This window comes from Pistacia vera, unplaced genomic scaffold, assembly GCF_008641045.1.
Source record: "Pistacia vera cultivar Batoury unplaced genomic scaffold, PisVer_v2 Contig12, whole genome shotgun sequence".
NCBI lineage: Eukaryota > Viridiplantae > Streptophyta > Magnoliopsida > Sapindales > Anacardiaceae > Pistacia > Pistacia vera.
Genome location: NW_022195248.1, coordinates 130,001 through 140,000, shown reverse-complemented (window position 1 = coordinate 140,000; position 10,000 = coordinate 130,001). Strand labels below are relative to the sequence as shown.

The 10,000-nt window shown below is 36.4% G+C and overlaps 1 pseudogene; it reads left to right on the top strand.

Annotated features, from left to right (window-relative positions):
- Positions 1-6,078, top strand: part of LOC116112267 — a 14,121-nt pseudogene extending 8,043 nt beyond the window's left edge.
- Positions 6,079-10,000: the final 3,922 nt, after the last annotated feature.

The window sequence follows — 10,000 nt, the reverse complement described above, 5'->3', positions numbered from 1 at the left end:
GGGTCCAGAAACTCCAACCGCTCATTATTCGCTCAAAATACACGTTTTGGCCTGAAATAGAAAATTGTGAAATTAAGTAGCAATTCAGGCTTAAACGAACTAAGAGTATCCAAAATCCAGTTAAAAGTCTAAAAAACAATATAATCCTCAGATTATCAGTCCCACTCACACGACAGGCCTAACGGTACCACAAGAGTACTCCCCCCTGTTCGCTGGCTACCTCCGTTCCCAAGATGAACTCTGTAGTTCCATGCTCAGCTCTATCGAAGGCAGAGTCACACTTTCACTTGTGATGACTAATCGAATGAATGCCACAAACTCTATATGACGATGCGTCGATTTCCATTCGCTGGGCCTATTGGACATAATTTTGCAATCCACAAACGAAGTTGGTTTGGCCTAACTTAGATTCACCTCGCAAAAACTCCCAAATGCCGTTCATCTCACCAATCTTTGTTAAGCAAAGATCCCCTTGCCGTTATTCAACTCAGCTGTTCATGAAAAAGAGACCTTCTCCTAGGCCATAATTTGTTTTTTTCACAATCCATCGAAACTTGTAACGGCCCCACACAGGTGGCCGGCATGATCACACAGCATGGCAGGATATCTTCCCCCCCTTAAGGAGATTTCTTTCGCCCCCTCCCCACTCGAACCCAATACCAAGGGCTATAGTTGGCTTGATGGTACTCACCATGCTTCCCAATGACTATACCCTTGGTCTTGGGTTCGAGTGGTGAGGGAGGCGAAAGATTCTCTTTAAGGGGGGGAGATATCCTGCCATGCGGTGTGATCATGGCCGCCACCTGTGTGGGGCCGTTACATAAAAGGCGCCTTAACTTGGAGAGTGAGACAAAACTCCTGTGTGGGGCCGCGGCGTGACAAAACTACTCTCCAAAGCTAAGTACCCCTTAACTTAAAAGTAGGAGACAAACTGTATGGGCCAAAAATCATGTTAAGTCTGACGAGGTCCAACAAGGTAAATATACCATAGCCCATTGCCTTGACCCAATCCCATGGGCACGCCTTGAATCCACCTTATAAAATGCCCACTCTACGAACTGGGCTCCCTACAAGTAAAGCTAAATTGGGTTCTAACCCATCAGTCCATAATAGGAATCAAACGTCCTATTATGTTTCCACTTCTGTCAAGATCCCAAATCTTACTCAATATGATAAAGGCAAGAGATCATTATTTCTTCATATTGGAACTCCTCTAATAAGTAACTTAGAGTCCTCCTAGGACTCCAACCCCTTGGGTTCACTATAAAATAGAGGCAAACCCTCTTAACATTGATTCAGAAATAATCCATAGCACCTAGCTCTCAAAGTTCTTGCCTCGAGACCACGCATTATTTTGGTAATTTTTCTTACCTTAGCCCTCACTAAATACCCTCAGCCTTGCTAACTTGAGCGTTGGAGTGTCTACAACAAACACCACATCGATGTTTACTGGCCTCTCACTTTTTCTTTTCTCTTTGTGCAGGTTCATCAGTTGTTAGTGGCTCTACTATCATAGGATCCATCCCTTTTGAATCGATTGTAGATTTTACTGTCTACACATATCTCACTAAATTACTACTTTATTCATCTCAACAGCGATAAGGTTACACATAATTTAGTACTAAATTTTGTGAAACTTTGGAAATGCGTAGTAAAAGTAGACTTCAATGTGATTGAGTTGAAATATGGTATCTGTAGGAAAAAGTAAAAGCCAATCAAACAAAGTTTGAATGAAGCTTTAATTTTATATATTAATGATCAGGCTTGATGATCCACAAATTGCACCAACCGTGAGCTACGGATGGAGTTGCTGCTGCATTAAACTTCGTTATCCACGCCTTGTGCAAATCTGATTGAGTTGAAATATTGGTACTTCGAAAGTAAACTTGAAGCTTAATGAATTATTTAAAAAAAGAAGAACAGAAAAAAACGATTTATAAAGGAGGTTACTGAAACAAAAGATCATTTACCTAAATTTATAAATTGATTAGAATTTAATTAAATAAAGAAGTTAGAGAACTTTGGATTGTCTTATTATATTCACAATTTTCTTTTAACTTTTCCCCATTGAAATGCTTTTTATGCAAAATGTTAAAAACACCTTAATTAGAAACTAACTTGTGTATAAAATATACTCGAGATTCTATTTTATAATGATCATGCATGCATGTATATTTTTTATATCACCAACTTGCTTCTCGAATCTTTCGTTATACTAATCGATTGATGTGAAATTGTTTTCCAATGAATTATATCATATTGTATCATCGATCCATGTGAAATTGTTTTAGCATTATCTCAATCGTTATCTGTATCATCCCATTTAATTAATTAATTACCATAACGAAATCGTATTATATTGGTGGACGACATAGAAGATTAGTGAAGTCCATAAAATTGGCACCATAATTAATTCCCAGAACCAGAAGCCATTCATCTATTAAATGTTTAAAAATAGTACGTATCACATGTAATTTCTTAAATAAATTATAGGATGGATAAATTTATATTGAACTTGATATTAATGTCACTGTGAGACAAATCATTGTTCCCACTTATCCATAAACGGATTGATAAGAGTAAGACCTTTTTCTCACCTAAGGTTTGCCTTAACGACACTTTTCCACCCAAAAAGTTTTAAATTACCACTTTCCATCAAAGTTAATATTCTACTACTATCAAGTCTTCCGGTAATTCCGATAACAAAAATTCTCTCCGTCATTACTATTGAATCTCTGACTTCCTCTCTACAAAATCTCTCATCTAGTCACCTAATTTCTTGTTGACTGTCGTTCACTACAAAGCTAGGGTTTCCTATTCTTACTGATTTTGAATGATTTAAACAGCAAAATATTCAATCGGTCACTATCATTTCGATCCATCACTCTATAAAAACCCTCTTACCTTAACTCCTTGTAACTCACCGAAGGCGTGAGAAAGAGAAATGTATTTTGGGTATTGAGGAATATAAACTTAGGTAAGAAAGTGTCATTAGGCAAACCTTGGTGGGAAAAGGTTGTTTACTCAGTTTAATTTTTATTTAATTTTACAGTTTGCTTATTCACAATTGCTTCGCAGAGAAAACAATAGCAATCTGATGAGACTGTTGATTCTGAGAGAATTAAGGGAAACTGAGAAAAAATTCAGATAATTTTTCATGAGGCTCAATAAGATTGAAAAATCCATGTGTGTCTTAAAATCAAATTTTGTACCGCCAAAAAAAAAAAAAAACGTTACAGCGTACTGGTCATGAATGTTATTATGGTTATCATCTAATGGAAACAAAGTTAATGTATTCTGGATTGCAATCTTTAATTGCACTTGCTTAGTTATTTATAATTTAGTAATTATAATTCCACATTGTATTAATATAATATATTAGATGAAAGACTGAAGGTTTGTTAACTCATAGAAACTTATAAAATAATGAGGTCTTAATTCTCGAAGCTGGCGAGTAATCTGAGCAATTGTGTACAAGACATTATGGATCAACATTCAACAAGTTGGCCATCACATGGTTATTTATTTATATAAGATATTGTCCACTTGATGCGGATTTGTCTATAACTTCTTGTTTATTTTTGTTTACAAAATGCATTCCTAAATCATTTATAATATGAGTTAATTGCTGATAAACACTTTTTCATTATTTTTCTCACAAACAGATGTCAACTCGTATTATCCTATCTACAATAATGATCCCGTCTAATCAATACGAATTAATCTTCAAGTTACCATATTCTTTTATAAGAAAAAATGTCATAATTATTATCAATCTATTTTACTTTTATATATATATTTTTGGTTTTGCAAGCCAATTGTCACATCATATGAAGATAAACTTACAATTTAATGTGCTTAAGTATGTATTATTGTTTTTAATGTATATATTTATGAAAAAGAATTTAATGAGTTAGTTAGGGGCATAACAAATTTTTGTTTCAACTATGAATTTTTTATTTTTCATATCGTAAGTTTTATAATTATTCGTTACATTTTGTTTTATATATTACAAGTTTTAAGGTATATATTATTACAATATGTCTAATGACAGAAACTTTTTAAAATTTATAAGTTTATCTTAGAATATCAGAGAACTCATTATTGAAGATTTTAAATTATTTTGTCAAAGCATTTTTAGTAGTTTAAATTTAATCTACCTAAATAATTAATATCTTATAATGACACTAACTAAACTTACATTAACTTATGTGTTTTATTAATTAGAAGGGATATAAAAAAAAAAAAGAAAAAGAGATAAATGTGTAGTTATGTAATTTTATAAAAAAGAAATTTTTTCGCTAATTCATTATAAAACAGTGAATACCCTAGCACGTTAATCACAACAGCCAAGTTTCATGGTCATGGCGTCCCTTTCTCTCTACATCCACCGTTCCAATCACACTCACTTCCTCTCTCTCTCCTGTTCTCAAGACATCTCAACTCTTATTGTTCGCAAGCGTAGACCCTATTCCATTAGAAAATCATCCAATCATGCGAAGCCACAAATGGTGATGGAGACACTTCCTCCAAGACCAAATTGATAGAAGGGATCCCTCGTTAGTCTTGGAGGTCTCTATGGTGTGCCAATCTCGCTTCTGATCCCTTTTGCCCTGGCTGCTCCAATTGAAGCCCCAGATTTATCCAAATGTGGGAAAGCTGACTTACCTGAAGGTGCAAAACCCACAAATTGTTGCCCACCAACCGCTGCAACTATCCTAGACTATAAGTTCCCCAATACATACTTTGAGTTAGGCCCCGCACATTTAGCTGGATGCATACATAGCCAAATACGAAAAGGCATTAAGCTCATGAAAGCTCTTCCTGACACTGACCCACGTAGCTTCACGCAACAAGCCAGTGTTCATTGCGCTTATGTGCGATGGGGCTTACCCCAAGTGGGCTTTCCAGATCTTGAACTTCAAGTTCACAACTCTGTGGTTGTTCTTCCCGTTTCATAGATATATCTTTATTTCTTGGAGAGGATTTTGGGAAAATTGATCGATGTCCAACTTTTGCTTTGCCATTCTGGAACTGGGATTCCGCTAAGGGCATGCCAATTCCTGCCATGTTTGCAAACACTAGTTCACCACTTTACGATACACTACGCGATGCAAGCACCAGCCACCCAATCTGGTCGATCTTGATTTTAATGGTACCGATGAAAACTTGTCAAATGCAGATCAAATTTCTAGTAATTATAAGGTGATGTACAGACAAATGGTGTCTAATGCCAAGACTCCTCAGCTTTCATGGGAAGTGCTACACGCGCCGGTGACAATTCTGATCCAGGAGCTGGTTCGTTGGAGAACAATGCACATGGATTGGTTCATTTTGGACTGTGATCGCTCACAGCCAAATACGAGAACATGGGGTTTCTACTCAGCAGGAAAGACCCTATCTTTTACCTCATCACTCAAAAACTTTGACCGATTGTGGACTGTTTGGAAGATATTAGGAGGGAAGCGCAGAGATTTTACAGACTCAGATTGGCTTGACGCAGTTTCATTTTCTATGATGAGAACCCCAAACAGTTAAAGTCAAGGTTCGTGATTGTCTTGATACTAAAAAATTGGATATGTTTATCAAAAGGTTGACAATCCATGGCTAAAAACTAAGCCACAACCTAAAAAAAATCAAGAAATTGGAAAAGGCATTGGTGTAGCACATGCAGCTGCGTTGAAGACAAACTTTGTCACCCAACCCAATTCCCTATATTTTTGGATAAAACTATAAGCATGGTGGTTCAAAGGCCAAAGAAATCAAGGAGCAAGAAGCAGAAGGAAGATGAAGAGAAGTATTGGTGATAGACAACATTGAGTTTGAGAAGAATATGGCAGTGAAATTTGATGTGTTTATTAATGATGAAGATGAGGTGCCACTGGCCGGACACGACTGAGTTTGCAGGGACCTTTGTGATTTTTACCGCACAAGCATAAGCACCACGAGAAGATAAACTCGTTTGAGATTGGGACTTACAGATTTGTTGGAAATTTGGACGCCGATGATGATGAAACTGTGGTGGTGACTTTGGTGCCAAGATATGGACGGGTGTTAGCATGGTGTATCCAAGATTGATTTCGCCTCTGATTAAGATTAATTAGCCTACTTAACTACCTTGCTTTCACTTAAGATATCGTGTTGATTTGGATTATGCAAATTGAAGCTGCCTGCAGCTGCTGTGCTTGCATGCATGTAATGTAATCCATTTTAATTTCGACGATGCGTTCTTATTTTCGTTAAGAAATGAGAGAAATATGTTTCAATAATTTCATCTATCTGCTATTTAATTTACAGTATAATAACATTATTTTTGTGAGCATTTCTGCTAACTAATATCACGATTAACTTCACAATATTAACTAGATGAAGGTTATATATAAACAATTGAAGATACTTTTCTAGGATGTTATCTTTCTTACTGCCCGGCTGATCAACTTTTTAGAATTAAAAAGCGAATATTTACAATCAATTTTATTAGATATCTATAAAATTTGGTAATTGGAAAGAAAAGGATAAAATTCAAAATTGTTTTATTTGAGTATTTAATAAGGAAACAATTTTACCTAAATTTATATAAGGTTTGAACATTTTACTGTAAATTAGAAAGAATAAATTTCTATGAAATGAAAAGGCTAATTCTAGTAGAGGTAAAGAATAATATTTCATTTAATGGTATCAAATAATGGTTCAAGAAGAAGTTGAAAGAATTGCTTCATTCGTTAGAGAACATTTATATTTCTTATTGTAAATGCATGTATATACATGGTCATTTTTGATATGATGTGGTTTTGTTTATATCCACAATTAATTAATATAAATTGTATCTCTATGTTCCCAGTGCCACGCATGGGGAAAACATATTATTAACGGGATCTTTTGCCAAAGAAAGAACATAGTTAGTTCAGCAGCCAGAAAGGACTTGTCAATTCACGATCTCCCAGTCTTGTTTATTAGTTTAAGTATTGGCGATTTTCAACACCCCACCTACCTGTTCCGAAAACTGCAAACATCACTTTGATTTGTTAATTCGGTGAATTAATTATATAATGAATGTTTAAAATTTATATTAAAAGCTTTATAGATAGCATTTAAATAATTAATTTAGATCTCCTCTTTATTTAACTTCCCTTCCAGACCTAACATTCAATTAGGTAATCGGTTGTTCAATGAGTCATTATGCATGCAAACATGACTAAAAACAATTATAATATTTATAATACAGTCTTAGTCTTATCTTATGATTATCCATTATATAAATAATAAGAGTCTTAATTTGAGTCTTATCTTTTGGATTATTCATTGGAAGAGCAAGAACACTGCATCGACAACTAAGATTAATAGAGTTTAAATTAAAAACTGTAGACAGGCACATGAGGTACCCCTTTCTTTGCAATTTAAGTGTCTATATTCAACTGGCCTTCGCATTATTAATTTACGAGTTATGAAATTGTCAAGACCAAGACCGCTTTAGCATGTCTTATTTATTTATTACTATTATTTAACGCACATTTTATTTTGGTCTTTATTATCCCCATTAATAAATCACATCTAGATCTAATCCATACTAGAAAATCAAAGCATGACTTTCGTCATGTTGTTATCGAGACCCGATCTTCGCATTAGTGATTATTATTCATATGATCTTTAGAATGATCTGAATATTAACGTGTATATATATATATATATATATATTCTGGATTAAGACAAATATTTATACCATAGATGTGGAATATTCATATTTGTCAAACTTATGAGTTATGTGTGCACACGATTATCAATCTTATGATTTGGCTTATTTCTTTTGTTTTGTGTGTGTACAACAGTTGTATGCACATTGGGTGCAGACTTGTGCTTGGCTTATTTCGTTTTAAATGTGTGTACAATAGTTTGTGTTTACCACTCGCTTAACATTTGCAATTCACACAATTGCATGTCTGATAAAGTAGAAAAGATATTTGTTTATCTTTGTCTCTAACTTTTTAGGGACCTTTTACATCTGTTATATTATCCTTAATGGTCTTAGGGAATAAAGTTGTTTTTTCCCGATGGTTTTGTGGTCCAAACCAAAAGAAGGAATACTTTTCTTATTTGGACAAATATGGGTTAACCCCTTGTTGGCTGACATGCACTAATGTGTGCCACGGAGGTGCTGAACCATTATGATTGCCCCCAGTTGCTGTGTTGAATGGATGGAGATTATGGCTGACCTTGGAGTATTTAGGCACGAGGTTGAGGATAGGGTTTGGAGTGGTGGATTTGCTCTTTACTTATTACATTAGAGCAGGACAAGGAAGGGGTCGGTACCTTTTTATGCTGCACAGAGCCGCAAACATTTAGTAATGAGGCTAAGACTGATAAGAATGGAAAGACTCATACTTCTGTGTGAGAGGAAGCTGGTTTTTTGGGAGAACGAGCCTAGGAGATCCCCTTCTCTTGCAGGACGGTGAGTGATCTTAGAATTTTTAATTTTAGCTGGTGTACTAAATCTCATTGCTCCTTATTTTGTAGACTTGTCTTACAACCGATCATTGCCGGGCCTACTTGCTAGGAGAAAGGTCGTGCCATACTTGCAATTCTAGACGAGGACAAAATTGTCGCGTATTGGTGGAGTTGAATATAGGCAAAGCCATCTGTGGAGACACATTCCGAAATCATTCAAGGTATCCCATTTCCACCTTGCGAAGGATGACCCTTACACCTTTGAGGCATATTTCATAAACAAATACTTGAAACACTTAAACTTCTGGATAATGCCTGATTTATTGAATAATAAAATAATCCGGAGTGGACTTTATACGAAACACTTGGGGGAGTGGACAAGTCCACCCTGTCCCCCATTATAAAATTATAAGTTCTATAGGCGGTAGAGTAGAGCCAGTGCCATCAGAAGTGATAGGCTTTTGATATAGTGGTGTTTCTAACTGTTGGTGATGTTCTTTCCCTCTAGTGTTTGCAATTGATAGGCTTATTTCCTAACAACCTTGGTGATCATGTGTCCTTCCCAAGTGGGACCGAGCTTACCGACTCCTATCTCCTTCATGTTTTGAAACACTTGGTGGAAGACCCAATCACCAACTTAACCTTGGTTTAGACGTTCTTGTTGTAATGTCAAGCCATCTTTTGCTAATAGCGGTGTTGCAGGTGAGGGCTTGTCTCTTAGCTCATCGGCGGTGTCAAGGTTATGGTAGAGCTGTTGCCTGTTGGTGTCTTCATCTATCCATTGGAGTTGAGCCGAGGGATCGACACTTTTGCTGAAATCATTGCTTTTGAATCTTAACTAGAGAGAAAGGAGTTTCCCCTGTGGAGGACCAAGCCATGGTGCGGTAGGACCATAGCACCCAAGGATTCATCTGCCCATGCTCCTTTGGCTTTTTGGAGTATTTTCATCATCGTTGGTGAGGATGTTTTTATTGGATGATTTGACTTGCCCGTTTGCTTAGGGGTAGCATGGTGTGGAGAAGCTTAGTGTAATCACCTATATTCTACAGAAGTCTTGGAAGCCAAAGCTAATAAATTGGGAGCCGCTGTCAATGACTGTGTCCTTTGGTAAGCCGAACCGACATATGATATTCTTCCATACGAAGTTCTTTACCTCGCGGTCCTTGACTTGGGCAAAGGTTTTGCTTCTATCCACTTGGTGAAGTAATCAGTAACTACGAGCATGTACATTCTTTGGCCCCATGCTATCAGGAGGTTGCCTACAATGTCCATCCCTCACTTCATGAATGGCCAAGGGTGAAGATAGAGTTGAGTCGTTTTGGAAGGAGATGTGATACCTTGGAAAAATGTTGGTAGCTATCGTATTCTTAAAGTATTTAGCCGAGCAAACATATTGTAGGCCAATAGTAACCACCTGTTAGTGCCTTGCTGGTGAGCTATGCCCCTGTGCGTGGTTGCCCACTCGCCTTCTGGAGTTTTGCGAGTACAACTTTGCTTCCTTATGTGAATGCCTTTCGTACAAGGGATAGTAAACATACCTGGATCTTTGCACTTCGCT